The sequence below is a fragment of the Ischnura elegans genome, chromosome 6 (genome assembly GCF_921293095.1).
Source record: "Ischnura elegans chromosome 6, ioIscEleg1.1, whole genome shotgun sequence".
NCBI classification, from domain to species: domain Eukaryota; kingdom Metazoa; phylum Arthropoda; class Insecta; order Odonata; family Coenagrionidae; genus Ischnura; species Ischnura elegans.
The window spans coordinates 26145576-26161509 of record NC_060251.1 but is presented as its reverse complement, the minus strand read 5'-3'; the positions used below and the strand labels follow the sequence as shown (position 1 = coordinate 26161509).

General features: G+C 40.2%; 1 protein-coding gene across 5 annotated transcripts in view; it reads left to right on the top strand.

Annotated features, from left to right (window-relative positions):
• LOC124160213 (four and a half LIM domains protein 2) overlaps positions 1-15934 on the top strand; it is a 772571-nt gene that overhangs the window by 372051 nt on the left and 384586 nt on the right. Inside the window, exon 1 of one of the 5 annotated variants that reach the window (XM_046536017.1) lies at positions 1223-1619. The exons of the other annotated variants lie outside the window; for them this stretch is intronic. The gene's annotated coding sequence lies outside the window, so the exon portion shown is untranslated. Of the gene's footprint in view, positions 1-1222; positions 1620-15934 lie in introns of those variants that run through there. 5 annotated transcript variants of the gene reach the window in all.

The window sequence follows — 15934 nt, the reverse complement described above, 5'->3', positions numbered from 1 at the left end:
TTAGCATAGTACACTTTGGTTCTGTCTATAAGAAATACATCCATGACAGTAGTTAATCTTAATCGAAACAGAAGAAAATAATATTATTATATAAAATTAATTTTTTACGCAAACAACGTTTTTCTCGCGATCTTAAAATGATCTTTTGAAATTTTTATGCCGTTATCATTAACGTCATGCCAGATTGAACACTAGTTGATGAAGTGGTCGGTTTGAATAGTCAAACAGACTTAGCAACCATGAGCTGGGGCGCAGCTAGGAATTAAGGCTGGGGGGGTTTAGGTGCAACTAATACCGGTGTGTGTGGGGGTGTGGAATACCCACCAGGATAATCGGCAGGTGCGAGATTAATAAATTGCGGAATTTTAAGATAAATGGTTCAAAATGGTGAGTTTTACGGCTGAGGGATATTTAATTAATCCTCCCACAATTCTATTAGTATTATCAATCCAATTAAGTAAAATGGATTAAACTTAAAAATTTCTATGAGCTCTGGGGGGGTTTTAACCCCCTAAACCCTTTCTCGCTGTGCCACTGACCGTGACTGACCGGCACGTGTGCCACTGAATGAGTGCGGTTAATATATTAGGGTAATGTAGTAGTAGTATAGTATTCTACCGATTAAGGTAGGTTTCCATGGAGTGTTCATGAAGTGATCTGGAAGCCTCCCTTTCCTTCCAGCACTGCCTTCTTTAATTCACTGTAAGGCCTAATCCCTTTCAATCTATATGAAAATCCTATTCTTTTCCTTCCCCTCCCTCGTTTCCCTAACATTCTACCCTATAACAGCCGGCTTCTTCTCCTCCATCTTGATCTTCTTTTCTTCTTTCTTCATTGCTGCTGTTGCTGGTAATGTAGTGCAATTAAATAATGTATTAGAACCGTACTTGATGAAGTGGCCGGTGTGAATAATTAAACATATTGTGCAACCGTGAGTGCGATTAATGTATTTGCTGTGCTCGTGAGATTACGCTGTCGTCGTGAAGATGGTTTGTGGAGGGGAAGATATGGATCTGGAGGAGTAGGAGACACATCTGCGTGGGCCTAAGGACGGAGGAGAACTTAAAAGCGTGTGTGGGTATGAGGAGGGTAGCAGTGGCGTGTGCTGCCCCCCTTTCCTCTTACCCCCACCCTATCCCTTCCCCTCCTCCTCCTAACCATCTCTTATAAAGGGGAGAATTTTCCACGGCTTGGCTCCGGAAGGCTTTGGGTAGTGTTGTGTTGTGGTTGTCAGTGCGAGCCGGCGTGCCGTAAGGTTTTTGTGTGTAAGGCGAGGAAAAATCCCCGAGCGAAGCCACGAGTTTTCGTCTTTTCGGACGTGATCTATCTGGAAGATCCAACAGCCGTCGACGGAGCGAGACAGTCATTTTTTTCCGGCTCGAAAGAGTGTGAGACACCCCTTTCCCGAGATCTTCGTCTCCCTTCCGCAACGACTCGAGTCGATATCGTTCGAATATATTTATACACGTATTCATAGCGACAGTCCCGCCGATACGTCGCCGCTGCTGTTCTGAAAGAGTTTGTGAAGGAGCTTGTGTGATTTTGTCGAAAGGTTCGCCGCAACTTTGTGTCGACGTTCTTCCGGGGAGCTTCCGGGGGAGGATTTTATACTTCGTGAGGTAAGTGTCTCTCGTGGCTGTTGTGTGACGAATCCTCACGGTAGAAAAATGTGATGTAATTCTTTCCCGGCGAATTATTTACCTTTTCCCCCTCCTAAAACCACCAACACGACCACAGCGTAATCTCACGAGTTCAGCTAATAACTTAATCGCACTTACCGTTGAAAAATCTGTTTAACTATTCACACCTGCCACTTTATCAAGTAGGGTACAATAAGGCATGACGTTTTTTTCGGGATTTACACCGGTTTAAATCGTTGTACATCACCATGATTTCAATGGAATACTCGTCCTTCGTCATAAGGGCGTGCGAATTAGTTTATTATCATTACTATTATTTAAATATTCTACCGATTAAGGTAGGTTTGCATGGAGCATTTACTAAGTATTCCGGTCGTACCCCTTCCCTAATTGACTTCCCTCGTCATTTTATAATAAGGCCTACCCCATTTCATTCTATCTAAAAACCCTATTCTCTTCCTTCCTCTCCCTCGTTTATCCAAGACTCTACCCTCTCCTGTTCGGCCGTATAGATCTTGGGAATTCGAATAAAAAGAATGAAAAAAAATTCTAAGTCCTTCTTTGGAGTCACAGTTACTCATGACTCCATTGTAGTTTTCGTAATGCCTCTACGGATCTGTGAATGAGCTTGTCCTGCCTCTTTGAATCATGTGCTGAGAACAGTTCAAAGCTAAATGGTCGCATCACTCCGAACTGACCGGTATTTTATCGCGACATGGTAGTGGTTTAATTGAAATTTTCGGAGTACACGTAGTATATAAAATTTTGATGCATCGAAAATTTACACCATTCTTTTCTTAAATGTATTTTTAAATTTTATTTACAACCAAATGTTCTTTTATATATCCTCTATACGTTCAGCAATTTTAAATTTGGTAGCATAAATTTATTGGGAGTATTAAGTCGAAGGGAAAGACAAAATGCGACGGATCAAATTAAGGAGCTTATGCTTATTCTCACGCTCTTCTCTTTGTTGTCTAAAGTTTTCCTGCGGATTTCGAGCATTCTGGTAACGAATTAATGTTCGCTTACAATTAGTCAAATTAGTGCCTTGCTCATTGAAATCTCTGTTCTTGCCTTGTAGAACGAGCAGGCAGAGCACATTAGGAGGACAAGAGACTATCTAAGTCATCGCCAAGGATAGTGACAGCAACAATGCAATGAGAAAGAGACATAATTGGGCCATCATTTTATGAGCTCTAAAAAAAAAAGCATGGGTTCATCAATTACGATCATTTTGTTGTTAAGGCGTCAAGTTGATGTCTTCCTGTATAGAAGGATTTTGTTTTTCCAAGTTGATCGAGAAAAACTCGTTCTTGAACTCATATTTATAAAGATTAAATGATAAACACGACAGAATCACGCGCACTGTTGTCGTTTTTTTCGAAATGGATACCTTTATTTGATAAATAATTATAATTTTGCCCTCGATTTTGTAAGTTCAACTCAATGTCTCTCAGTGAAATCATTTATCTATAAATAAATCAAGCATCGAAGGTTTTTTTCTTCTTTGGGGCACTCCCATCTCATGTTTACCATATTTTTTCGTCAATTCATTACTTTTTCTTTGAACTAGATGATTATACACTTGCGTGTAAAATACTGCTCTAGGTATTATTTTCTCGCGGATCATTGGTATGTTCTCACATAATATTACCTCTCCAGAAATGAAGAATGAGTATCATTTTTTTCGAATAAATCCTATCCTCGGCTCGTTTTATTTTATCCTCATCCTAGAAAAATGATATTTCTCAATTTTACTGTCATTAGGGCCATTTTTTAATCCTTGGACTCGGTGCAGAGTGGGAAGAAATGGATACCTTGAGAGACGGAGTGAGAATTAAATATCTGTCAGCGATTGATCCATATCTTCGAGTGTCAAACGGTGGTCTGCGATCAGACGCAGTCCATATTTTCTTCCCCGATCACGTCAAATTTCCGTGTACATACGTCATGTATTGAAATATGAATTGGTTACATCTTCATGTGAAATTGACGCTCGACATCCAGCTTCCCCCTCCCGCCAAATGTTTTCGCGTCGAATTCCCTCGCCGCATTAAATATCGCCACGCTTTTTCGCCTTCATTTGTTTCCGCATTCTCTCCCGGTTAATGCTTTGCGCGCGGATATAACAATTGAGAATTCTCAAGTCGGCCTCTAAATGTGTTGTCACCAACCTCGCATTTAAATGGGTTGACAAAAGTCACCACTCGCGTCGCTGACGAACAAATAGATCCTATCGTCACAGGAAAAACCCTCGCCCCAAATCAAGGCCTCCCCTCCCCCCCCATTCCATTCCGTGCTTTACCCCCGCCCTCTCAACCAGTCCTTTCCCTTTCCGATAGATGTCCTCACTGTCATATGTGTGTATAAATATAAGATGCATGTAAGATCAGTCACCAGACGATGTAACCAAGTTACGAAACCCGGGTCGAGCCCATAATTAAGTAACAAGTGTACCTTACAAACTTTTTATTTCTTTATGTCCTATATGGAGAGTTTTCACAGAGTAAACCCTAAAGTTATCAGTTATATTTATACCCAAATTGATCTGAGTTTCGCGGGGAAATAAGGTATAATTAGGGGTGTTAACCGAAATGTATATTTAAGACGATGTGATCTATCAAATCCATTACTTTTTAATGCTATTCCTCGCAATGACAAACCATTGTACTGCAAAATATTGGAATAAAGTAGATCGCATTGCACATATCACCGCGTCGCGAACATTTTTGAAAGCCGATTAACGCGTTTCTTACGGATGACGGAGATTTTCGTGAATGAGACGCATCCAATTTAAAAAAATTAAGGCATACTATAGGTATTTGTTAGAAGGTTTTCAGTTTTTTTGTTACTTATTATGAGTAAAAACATCATAATGTTTGATAGGTTAAAGTTAGTTTTTCACATTAGTTTTTAACCATATTTAAACAAAAGGCAGTTCGTCCAAACTGGCACACATTTCCAACCTCAACTCCTCTATCCAGGTACGTCGTTCCTCTACATTTCAATACCCCTGTACGCAACGTGTTAAAATGCGACCGAAGTGGCAACAGAAATCAACCTTCAATATGATGGTATTGGGCCTTCGCTATGCACTTCTTTTGGATCACATCGATTAGGCACCAGTTCGTGCCTCAAAAGCTCGATTTTCGTTACCATCTTGAGCACATTTAGATCGGTTATAAAAAAAAAGGTCCGCAGTGCCGTAATGTGTGGAGTTAAATCCACTCATTCTTAACATTTAATGTGTAATATTCACAGTTCTGAGGATTGGCAGTGAAAAGTTAAGAATTCGATAGTTCATATCGTCAGGAATATTAATTTCGGTTTGAAGCCGTAATCATAGCATATACATCTCCGTGAAATTCGGATCGCTCTGCCAACGAGCGACGCCAGTGGCGTCTTTTGTAATTTATATGATCGGTTACAATCAGCCACAGATTCACTTCCGTAAGTCCTACCAGCATTTCGCCACTCCCTTAAATAAACTGCACCCGGCAAATGACGGTGAAGTATCACCTTCGTCAGATTGAAACACATTAAGCGGCCCGATTTTTTTATTAATTTTTACAAATTATTTCACACTTTTCCGTCATCATTTGATACAATTTTTAATCACTTCAAATGCAAACGGAGTCATTTTTTAACCGAGAACGTGCGTAGTCTTATCATATTTTATAAAATTTAAAGCGCAAATTGGATTTATGTGAAGAAATGAAAAGCATGTCATGAAATTTGTCTAAGCAATACACTCGTAATATCCACACCATTAGGAAGAGACTCCAGGAAGAAAATGGATTCCACTGGGTCTATAAGTACCACTTTATTAAGAATAACTGATACATTCGCTCTGTTATTTTAATTCAAGGATATTTTTCTTTGCATTCGATCCAACTGGTCTCTTGCAAAAATCCTATGAACTACTAGTCCGATGCATTGCAAAGTACCACCCTTTGACAAAAATGAAAAAGACAATTGCCATATACCAACTGAAAATCGACAAAAAGAGGACTAAGATAGTAGTATGCAGCAAAAGAGAGGAGGATAAGACAAATATTAAGCTAGGGAAGCATAAGCTTGAGGAGGTGAAAGAGTTTCCTAACATAGGAAGCCGAATTACCAACGATGGACGAAGCAAGAAAGAAATAGTCAGTAGAATAGCGCAGGCGACGAGGGCTCTCTACAAAAAGAAGAATCTTCTTACAGCTGAGAATACAAGCATAGAAGTAAGAAAGCAATTCATCAGATGCTATATATGGGGTATGTTTTTCTATGGAAGCGAAGCTTGGACGTTGACAGTAGCAGAGAAGTCAAGAATGGAAGCATTCGAAATGTGGTGCTACCGAAGAATGATGAAGATAAAATGAATTGACCGTGTAAGTAACGAGGAAGTGCTAAGAAGAGTTGGAGAAAAGAACTCTCTTCTAAAAACCTCAAGGAGAAGACGAGACAACTTAGTCGGCCATATAATGAGATATAATGGTCTGATGAAAACAATCGACGAAGGACAGATGGAACGGAAGAAGGGCAAGGAACGGCCCCGTAAGAGTTACATAGGACAGGTTATAAAGGATGTAAAAGAGAAGAAATACGTCGCTATGAAAATTTTAGCGGATGGGAGAGAGGAAGGGAGAGCTGCTTCAAATCAATCTTAGGATTGTTGACCAATGGTGATGCTGATGATGGTGGACGACGTTTTTTGAAGGTCCTCTGGAGAATTCACTATTGTAGTAATTGTACCTCTTTCACTGTTACCGGCCCTTGCAAATTCCTAAAATTTCCAAGGAGCCATGTTGCGGAAGGTTGTGGAAACCTTGTATGCGATTTCATTTTTTAGAATCATTTCCTTTTGTTCTTGAACTGTAAAAGGTATTGATTTATGCAGGTTGCGAACGGGATATCATAATTATCCTGGCACTAAGGCCAATGTAGGAACTTGGCCTTCGCAAATCCCTTCAATTCTTCTATCTTCCTCGAGTACTTTCTTCCACCTGCGAACCCCCAGCTTCCGCAAATTCTTTTCTGCAATCACTACCAACCTTTTCTATGGTATTAAAGAGCAATTTATATTATCTTGTACCACGTCTGTAATACGGTGGGATTTAAAACAAAAAAAAGTAGTTGCCAGGTTCTGGTGGATAATTTTCGCGGGCTGATTGTGTCTATTTAGATGTTAAAACTCATGCAATTTTCTACAATTTAAAAAAATTATTTCGACCTAGGTGTCGATGTTACTACATCATATTCACGGTAAAATTGGTGGCATCATCTTCACGATACACATAATTCCATTTGTACCGTGAAGATGATGTTGTAGCATCGAAACCTAGGTCGGAATAAGTTTTATAATTGTGGAAAATTGCAAGTGTTTATTTCAAAATGGAACTATTCCTCTCCATTACGCTTGGACCTTCGGATTTTATTTTATTTAGTTAGTCATTCCCAGCGCTTGTCTCACTCGAATTTTTGCCCATGAATGGTTGTATTCAAGCCGTGGGTGAACGCGGTTTATGTCTTTTAAATTCGCGCACTTCCTTCCCCTCCATTCCGACACGAGTGCCTTTTTAAGCCTTTCGTTCATAATCTCGTGCCCCTGGACGTGTGTGTGAGTGAGTGCTTGTGCTGGTCCTCTTCCGTGTATTCCGTAGCCTTCCTTCTCCACCAAACACACACACCACGTCTGCTCTCCCCTCCCCCCTCCCCTGCTGCCCGCTTTGGCGTTTGTGGTGGGCGGGGCAGTTTCCTCGCGCGATCTGCTTACTCCTGTAACGAGCCTCCCTTCTTCATCTTCCGCGTGTGCTCTCTCGACAACTCACCACCCACGGGAGTCGTGTCCTTCCTCTCTCTCGTATTCCTTGCCGTTTCCTCAGGCTCCTCCCTTTCATCCTCTCATTGCCTCTATTCAAGTTCCGTTGTGCGTCTCATCCGTAAGGAAAAACTCTAGGCAGTGGCGCAGCGAGGGGGGGTTTGGGGGATAACCCCTCCCCAGAGCTCAGAAATTTTTTAAGTTTAATCCATTTTTATTGCTAATATCTTCCGGGTGCAGCTGCGTGTTGCGCTTTGTCTTGCAAGCTTTCGCGTCCGTTACAGGGCGCATCATCAGGCGATGAATGAAAATCCATTTTACTTGATTGGATTGATATTACGTATAGCATAGTGTAAAGATTAATAAAATATCCCTCCGAAAGCCTTAAAACTCACAATTTTTAACCATTTATTTAAAATAATTTCTGGGAGAGGGCCATCGTACCTCCCGCTTACCTTGGCGGGTATTCCATACCCTCCAGACCTCCCAGTATTAGTTGCGCCCCCCCCCCCCTTATCCTTATTCCCCCCCTAGCCTTAATTCCTAGCTGTGTCCCTGACTCTAGGAATTTCTTTTATGATACATTATAAAGTAAACTTTTTGTATTCCTCATAGTATTTAATAAAGAACTAACACAGGCTCACCTATTGACGATAACCTGAAAAGGTCGAAACCGGTTGAGTTTTTTAAGAAATACTTTGTGGAGTACAACTAAGTATACTTTTTAGTATATCATGTTTCGATTGCAAAACGTAAACTCGCAAACCAGTGAATTCACACGACATGTTTTTCGTTCGAAGTCTTATTACTTACGCATCGTCCTATCTTTTGTTACACCTCGAGGCTGGTTACCAAAATACCCTTTGCGTTTGGTATCTTTAATTGCTTCCATTCGCGTTCCATAATTCGTCTCAATATTTGGCATCCGTCAGGAAAAATACTTTGAATTTATTTTAGTTCAAAGTCCTATTCCTTACGCATTGTCCTATATTTTTCACATATTGAAGCTGGTAACCAAAATAATTTTTGCAATTTGTATTTGGTATCTTTAATATTTCTTCATTGTAATAGTTTCGGTATTATTGTATATTTACGTAGTCGATGTAGACTAATAATTTTAATAGTCTCGTTTAATATCGTCGTGAATATATATATATCTTTTCTCCACAAATTCCTTCAATTCTTCCCTTATCCTCTGACACTTTCCTCCATCTGCGACATAATGAAACGTATGGAAAAGTGCTGTCTTGTTTTCTTCGGCCAACGTGTATCCTCACAGTAAAAAGTGGGAAGAATAGAAAAGTTGAGATCGGCAGAGAGATATTTTTGATTTATCTTAGAAAGAACAAATATTTCGTGAGCTGTTACCATTTCTTGAATTCCATTTTCAGAACTGCCGTAATAAGTAATTCAGAACACTGCCACTTTAAGATTGTATGGCGCTGTGGTGCCGGAAGTGAAAAAGAAAGGAGAAAATTTGCCGAAGCTGTTAATTGAAATAAAGAGATGCAGCACAATTATTTTTCCAGTGAAGAAATAAAAATCCAATTATGTAATTTCAGGGTTACTGACGCCGTCATGAAACGTACCCCATTAAATTATCAACTGAAGCACCGTAAGATTTCAGTCGTTGAACGTGTATAGTGAGACGTAGCCAGGGGGGCACGTGCCCCCCTGACCAATTAATTGTAGCAGAAAGATCAACCTATAAAACAAATTTATCCTACTCCATCAATATGTTTTAGCAAAACAGCTTCCCGACGACCTATCAATTGTGCCAAAATATTATAAAATGTGATCTGTAGGGGAAAAAAGTTCACATTTCCATAGACCGGGGTTCCAAACTCCTGCCCCCCCTCTCCCGGAACGTGACCACACCCCAAACACATCGTCCAGGCTACGCCCCTGGAAGTAAGTGACGTTTATTCAGCGTAGCAAACGCTACCGGCGCTTGAGGGCAGTACCATTGTTACTATCATCGTAGTGTGTATGCGTGAATGATTATTACAAACGTGCTGATGTTAACAGTGGGAACGTGAATGAGATGAGTCGTGCGGAGATTCGCCTTCACTTTTTTTTTCGAGGACGTCGCCCACGCGCGGACGTATTTCTGCCGTCGCCCCCGCGCAGCACTGCCCCTCCTCAACGCACGATCTGCTCGTGTCCGTCGCCGTCTGGGGGCGTGGCTCTGTCGTCTGTACACCTGCGTTCTTAAACACCCTTAAGAAATCTCCGCCACCACTACGTGATTCAAAACAAATGATTAATTCCAACGTTTTGGAAGTAATTTTTGAATAAAAATCTGCTTTCACGTGTGAAATCTTTCATGATTAGTCAGTAATCCTGAGATTAGTTATGCGCAACTGTCCGTTTCTCTCTTCTATTTGTTAGCCTTTTCAAAACGACATATTTTATTTTCTTTTACATCCTTTGCAACCTGTCCTATGAAACTCATTCGGGGCCTTCCCTTGCCCTTCTTGTAGTGTAAAAATTTAGAGGGAAATATAGAGATAAGAGGAAGCAGAGGAATACCCAAGAAAAGCTTGGTAGTGATTGCAGAAAAGAATTTGCGGAAGCTGGGGGTTAGCAGATGGAAGAAAGTATTCGAGGAAGATAGAAGAATTGAAGGGATTTGTGAAGAAGGCCAAGTTCCTACATGGCCGTAGTGCCAGGATAATTATGATATCCCGTTCGCAATCTGCATAAATTAATGCTCCTTACAGCTCAAGAACAAAAGGAAATGATTGTAAAAAATGAAATCTTCCGCAACATGGCTCCTTGGAAAATTTAGGAACTTGCAAGAACCGGTAACAGCCACAGATCTAAAATTACTGCAATTGTAAATTCTCCGGAGGGCCTTCAAAAAGCGTTGTCACCCACCATCATCATCATCATCATTAGTCAACAATCCTAAGATTGGTTTGACGCAGCTCTCCATTCATAATTATGGCATAGATTTTAGGTAAGCGAGCAACACGCCACAGAAAGCGAGAGGTCGTGTAGTTGGAGGTTCGCGTCCTCTTATTCTTGATGATTTTGATACAGGTATTGTTATTTGTAGTGTTAAGTGATCCTCCTAGCTGGCTATCCTAGTGGCTACAGGGAAAATATTAATAGCTGTCCTGGTATCCATATGTACTGAAACAGCTAAATTTTAAGGGTCAACTATTTTGTCGCAAGTCTTCATCTCTGATTTAAGTACGTTTGCATAAGCCGTGGCCTTTTTATAGCATCTTACGATTAAAAAATGGCTGCTAGGCATGTCAAGTTCAAAATAACGGAAATAAAAACGGAAATGACCTTGGATCCGTCTACAGACGCTAAGAAGTTACACTTATATCACTCACATCCACTGTGTGCCTGAATTTTCAAAGTTATCATTGCGTTTTATTTTAACTGCCAGGTAGAGATTGATGCCGTTTTTTTTGCTAATGCCTCGTCTCGGTTACGGACACCTGTGGAACTCACTAACCTTCGCGGTCTCAGAACATTTATTTTTCCTACCCTTTGTCGTTTATTTCGTGGGCGGTTTCACTTTCGTAGCCGGGATCTTGATTCCTCGCATTCTTCAGCTGCAAGTGCCGTGGGCAATTCGTCACTAACTATGAGGATTTGTTTCAAGTTACTTACTTAAGTATGAACTCTTGAGGTTTAGGCCACGGAAATTCATTTTCCATTTTATAGGCTTTTATGTAAAATTGTAAAACTATAAATTTTTCGAATGGGTAAGCACAGACTCTTTGTTTAGTGACGTTTTCTATTTGCTGTCATGTAAATATCATGAAAACTAACGAATTAGGAGATTGTCACTTTTTTCAGTGCGATCGCTTAGTTCTCACTTTCAGTGGTAAAACGGCTTAGTTTCGACACACCCCAAAACTGTAAAACTATACAATTTTCGAATGGGAAAGCATAGAATCCTTGTTTCATGACGTTCTCTATCTGTTTTCATGGAAATGACATGTAAACTAACGAATTTATTTTTAATTTGTTACAATTCAACGTAACACAAAAAGTTGACATATATTTTCAAGCGAATACCAGTGTTTTTTCTTCTTTCGTGTTGCATTTCCCATTTGAAGCTAAGAGTACGATAGTGGAACTTTCAGTTTACACCGAGTTAACCCTCGTTTACTTGTGACTGTCACTCAAAGATACTCCTGTATTCTCCTACAAGAAACTCCCGAGGTGAAACTTTCACAACTAAGTGGAGGCAAATGTTCATAAGAATCTACTGCTACTTTCTATGCTCCGAAAATTTAAATTATGATAGCTTAAGTCAGTGGCGGATACACAGAGGGACTATCCAATTCACATTTAATAGTGGGGGTCCGTGGCTTAAATTTTAACTACTTATGCGTTTCGGAAAAAGCCAAAATTCCACTCGTTACGTTGTGCAGGTTGCATAGGTTGAGCGGGAGTGATACGTTCTGTTAAGTGAACGGGTTTCAAATATTATTTTGTGGACATGAATACTTTTCATATACTGGAAGCTTTGTCGATAAGTGGGGAATTAGGTGTTAGTGATACTTCCATTTACTTATGCTGACATCACTCTGCATGCGATTGATGAAGGTGACTGGTTTTTCATTTCCAATACATCTGTTCCATGCTCTGCGGTCGGGAAATGCGTCAACTGGCGACCGCCGGATGGATGGCACCGGCCTTCCCTGTTCGTAGCGATAGACGCGCACGTGTTCCTCGAACAGCTGTTCACCTTAAAGTGTCCCCAACGTAAGCTTAAAAACACAAACCCATTAGAGGGCGCTTATTCCGATTCTGTCGTCTATATGGGTTAGCTACAACTGATGTCAGGCAGCCTTAAGAATATAATTATTAATTGTGACTTAGCAAATTGTTACAATTGGACCGTGTGATCGGGTGTATAAAATCCATTGTACAAAATATGAAGTACTTAATACAAAAAGATAATTCATCATAGGTGATTGAACGATCTACGGCCGTTTGACAATTTATAGAAAATAAATACCCCAAGGCTCATTTGCCGGTCAAAATGGTGAGGGGAGTTTTGAAGTTGAAAGGATGACAGTGGGGTGATACACAAAAATTAAGCTGAAACACTATGAAACAAACAATCGCGCAAGTCAACTCACTCACCTGGCAGATTTGATCTAAGGAATAAGTTTCCGCGTAGGTCTCAATCACACACACACTCAGGGGTACGAAGCTGCCGCTTGCGCCAGTGACCCACTCACGCCAAAGAAATGGACAAAAATATAAAACTAGGAAAATCACGCACATCGCGGATTTTCTCTGAGGAACAAATGTCCGCGTGGGACACACGCACTCACGCTTACAGGCCTGTGAAGCTATCGCTTACGACAGTGACCGTCAAGCACACGGTAGTCAGGGAGGGGTAGAAGGGTTGTTAGGTGCAAAGAGTACGGCCTTGCGGACTTTGGCTCCTCGGATGGGAAGTCCAATCCCTTTTTCCATCACTCAGGACGATCATTTTTCCGTCTCTGAAACCATCGGTGGCACCGATTCTTAGCCAGTCAAAACGCACGACCGCTTACAGCGATTGCTATTTATTTGAAGGAATGACAGTTGCGAACAACACGGAAAAAGCGATGGGTCGGCGGAATGATCGTGTGATTCAGAAAATGATGGGTCGAGCGATCACTCTTTTGGCCCCTGAAGAGCTATTGCTTTAACTATCACTCTGAGGGGCGGAAAGAAAGATCAGCGTGATTCCGGCTTTATTTTCGTTCTCTCCCTTCCTCGTCTACCCATCGTTTTCCCCTCTAATACTTTTTTCAACATCACCTCCCCGCTCAGTTTGTACTCGCTCAATCCAAACTGTCCATCTCTTGCGCATCTCACCCAAAAGCTTTCTCTTCTTTTCCACTATGTCTAGCACGTCACGTGGAAAATATTAGTTCGCTAGCTAGAAAAAATTAGCTAGTTGGACTTCGTGGATTGTGAATTATTCAAAAATTAATTTTCCCCATTCATACTTTTAAACTCAAATAGAGTTTAGTGTGGCGCTATTTTCAATCAGTTAAGATGTAATATCTCAAGACCTGTAGTCTTTTCTAATGTATAAATCCGAAGGTAGCATCGTTAGGTCTATTTATTTTACTTTTATCACTATCATTGTAATATGCGCTATCAATCTGCAAAGGAATTTATACCTCCCTCTCTCTCGACCGTTCTCATAGTTCAGGAGACGTATTAATCATTTAAAAATTTTTCAATCACGTTGAAATTAATAAAATAAATATATGCAACCGTTGTCTCGTTTATTTATCGTAAATATTAAAAAATCATCTACGAAAATGTGGAGCTAAAAATTTCAAATTTGACATACAGGAAAATGTGGCTCAGGATCTGCTTTATATTACCAAAAAATTTCATAATTATGGCATTGATTTTCGTCGTTCCTCTTCCTCTCCTTCCATTTCACCTTCTTCATGCGTCTCTATGCTCAGTGAGCCCATTGCTCACATCTCGAACGCCTCCAGTCTTCTCTCGTTCTCCTTACTATTTGATAGTCAGTTTAGTGTGTCGCTATTAGCGAATATTTGGTTCGAGAGTTCCAATACTGACGTTAGTAGATATGGGTCCATGTTGTCGCACCGTGAAGCGCTAAACTCCATAAGAGACTCTTCACTAGCCATTAATTTAAACTCTTTCGTAGTGATCCTCTCTTTAGCTCCTCCCTATTCATTAAGATCTCTTTTGCTATCCCCTCAAGGGGACATAAAAGACTGTACTAAGCTGTTAGCAAGCATAAGCTATTATTGTAGTCAAATCACATTAGAATTGGTATTTTGGAGCCCAGCTATATTTCCAGTTTCGACTGAAGTGAAGCATTAAGAGAGATGTTTTGTCGAACGGATAGATATGGGAATTCGTTTTTCCCCCGAACAATAAAGGACCTCAATGGATGCTAGGCGGAACTTCGTTGGAGCATTTTCTTTTTATTTCCTCACGGCTTTTGTCACTGATCTATTGAGGCGGCTTGTGTGGTAGTTTTTAGATGTAGGTGTATTTGTTTTGAATTGTATGTTTGGAGACTTTCGTTCGCCGCATTCCAATTTGTTCTTATCCTGATGGACGCATCCTGCGGCGAGGGTCTTAACGTGCACATCTGCCGCTGAGAGGAATTCCGCTCGCCTTCCGATAGTGCTGCTTATTATAACCTCTCTCGTGACCCCTTTCAAACTCATCCACGCTCGCATCGCCGTTTACGGACTTTCGTCCTCTTTGGCCGTTTGCAATTTCGTGACTTGATATACTGAATAAGGTTTTCTCGGGTTACCTGCCGGACGAAAGTGTCCATTTTCTCTAATGTTTCGAAATCCGACACGTTCCTCGTCATCAGGGAATGATGATGGTGCTTTTCTTCACATTATTTGCCGCGCGATAGGCGCGTTGCAGCTGTCCCGGCAAACCCTGTTCCCCCCAACCAGCCAGTCAACGATTTTATTAATATTGTGCGTATTTGTCTATGTTGTGGGTGTAGTGTTTTTTGTGTTTGCATAGACTTAGAATTGACATATGTTTACAGGAATCAGAGAAGCAGTAAATTTTCATATTCATAAAAAACAGGTATTTCGCACTCTGTATTAATGATAATTTTTTTATTTAATTCATTTTGTTCTTTTACAGTATTTTAAATATTTTTTTCGTTTTTTATTTCATCATATTTTTTATTGCAAGTTGCAATTTTCATCATTTTGAATATTTGTTTAAATTTTTCTTCTGTTTTCATTTTTGAATGTTGCACAGTAGGGTACCATGGCCTGTATTTATACTCATATTACAGTTGTGGTCTCAGTAATCATGTTTAACCACGCTTGAAAGATCGAATTACACTATAATTTTTGTCTTCCAGTTGTTCCAATGCAGGAAATGGGATTACATTAAAAGGAGCCAAAAAGACATGTTAATTAATGATTCATTGTTTTCAGAAGATATATATCTTTTAATCGTTTCGTTGCTTTCTCTTATATCTCATCAGTGACATATCTACGTGGGTGTCTCAGCTCTCCCTAAACAGCTTCTTCCGAATTAGCGTATTACCGGTCGGCCTTCTGGCAGTGTTCTTTTATGTGTCAATAAATCACAGAGGTAGCCTCGCAGTCAACTCCGCCATGAAGCTTCTGGTAATTCTTAGGAGCATGACGCGGTGTAAATTATTCAAACAGGGCGGCACCTTATTTTTCTTGGAATGGCGGGTGTTCAAAACGGCAAAATCGATTCAGCTTCGTGTGAAAAGATTTTTTAATTGGTATCTTCTATTCATATTAAATCCAAGATTCGCATCTCATTGAGTGAGTTTGAATCATACCAGGAAATATGGTGAAGATTATAATTCTATCAAAAATACTCATTTCTAAATCTTTAAAAATACTTTTATTGTAATTTTCCGTACTTTTTTAGAAGCTGTCTCTTTTTCGTAAGTGCTTTATATAACTAGGATCGTATGTAGGACGCGATGAAGTAGAACATAGTATCC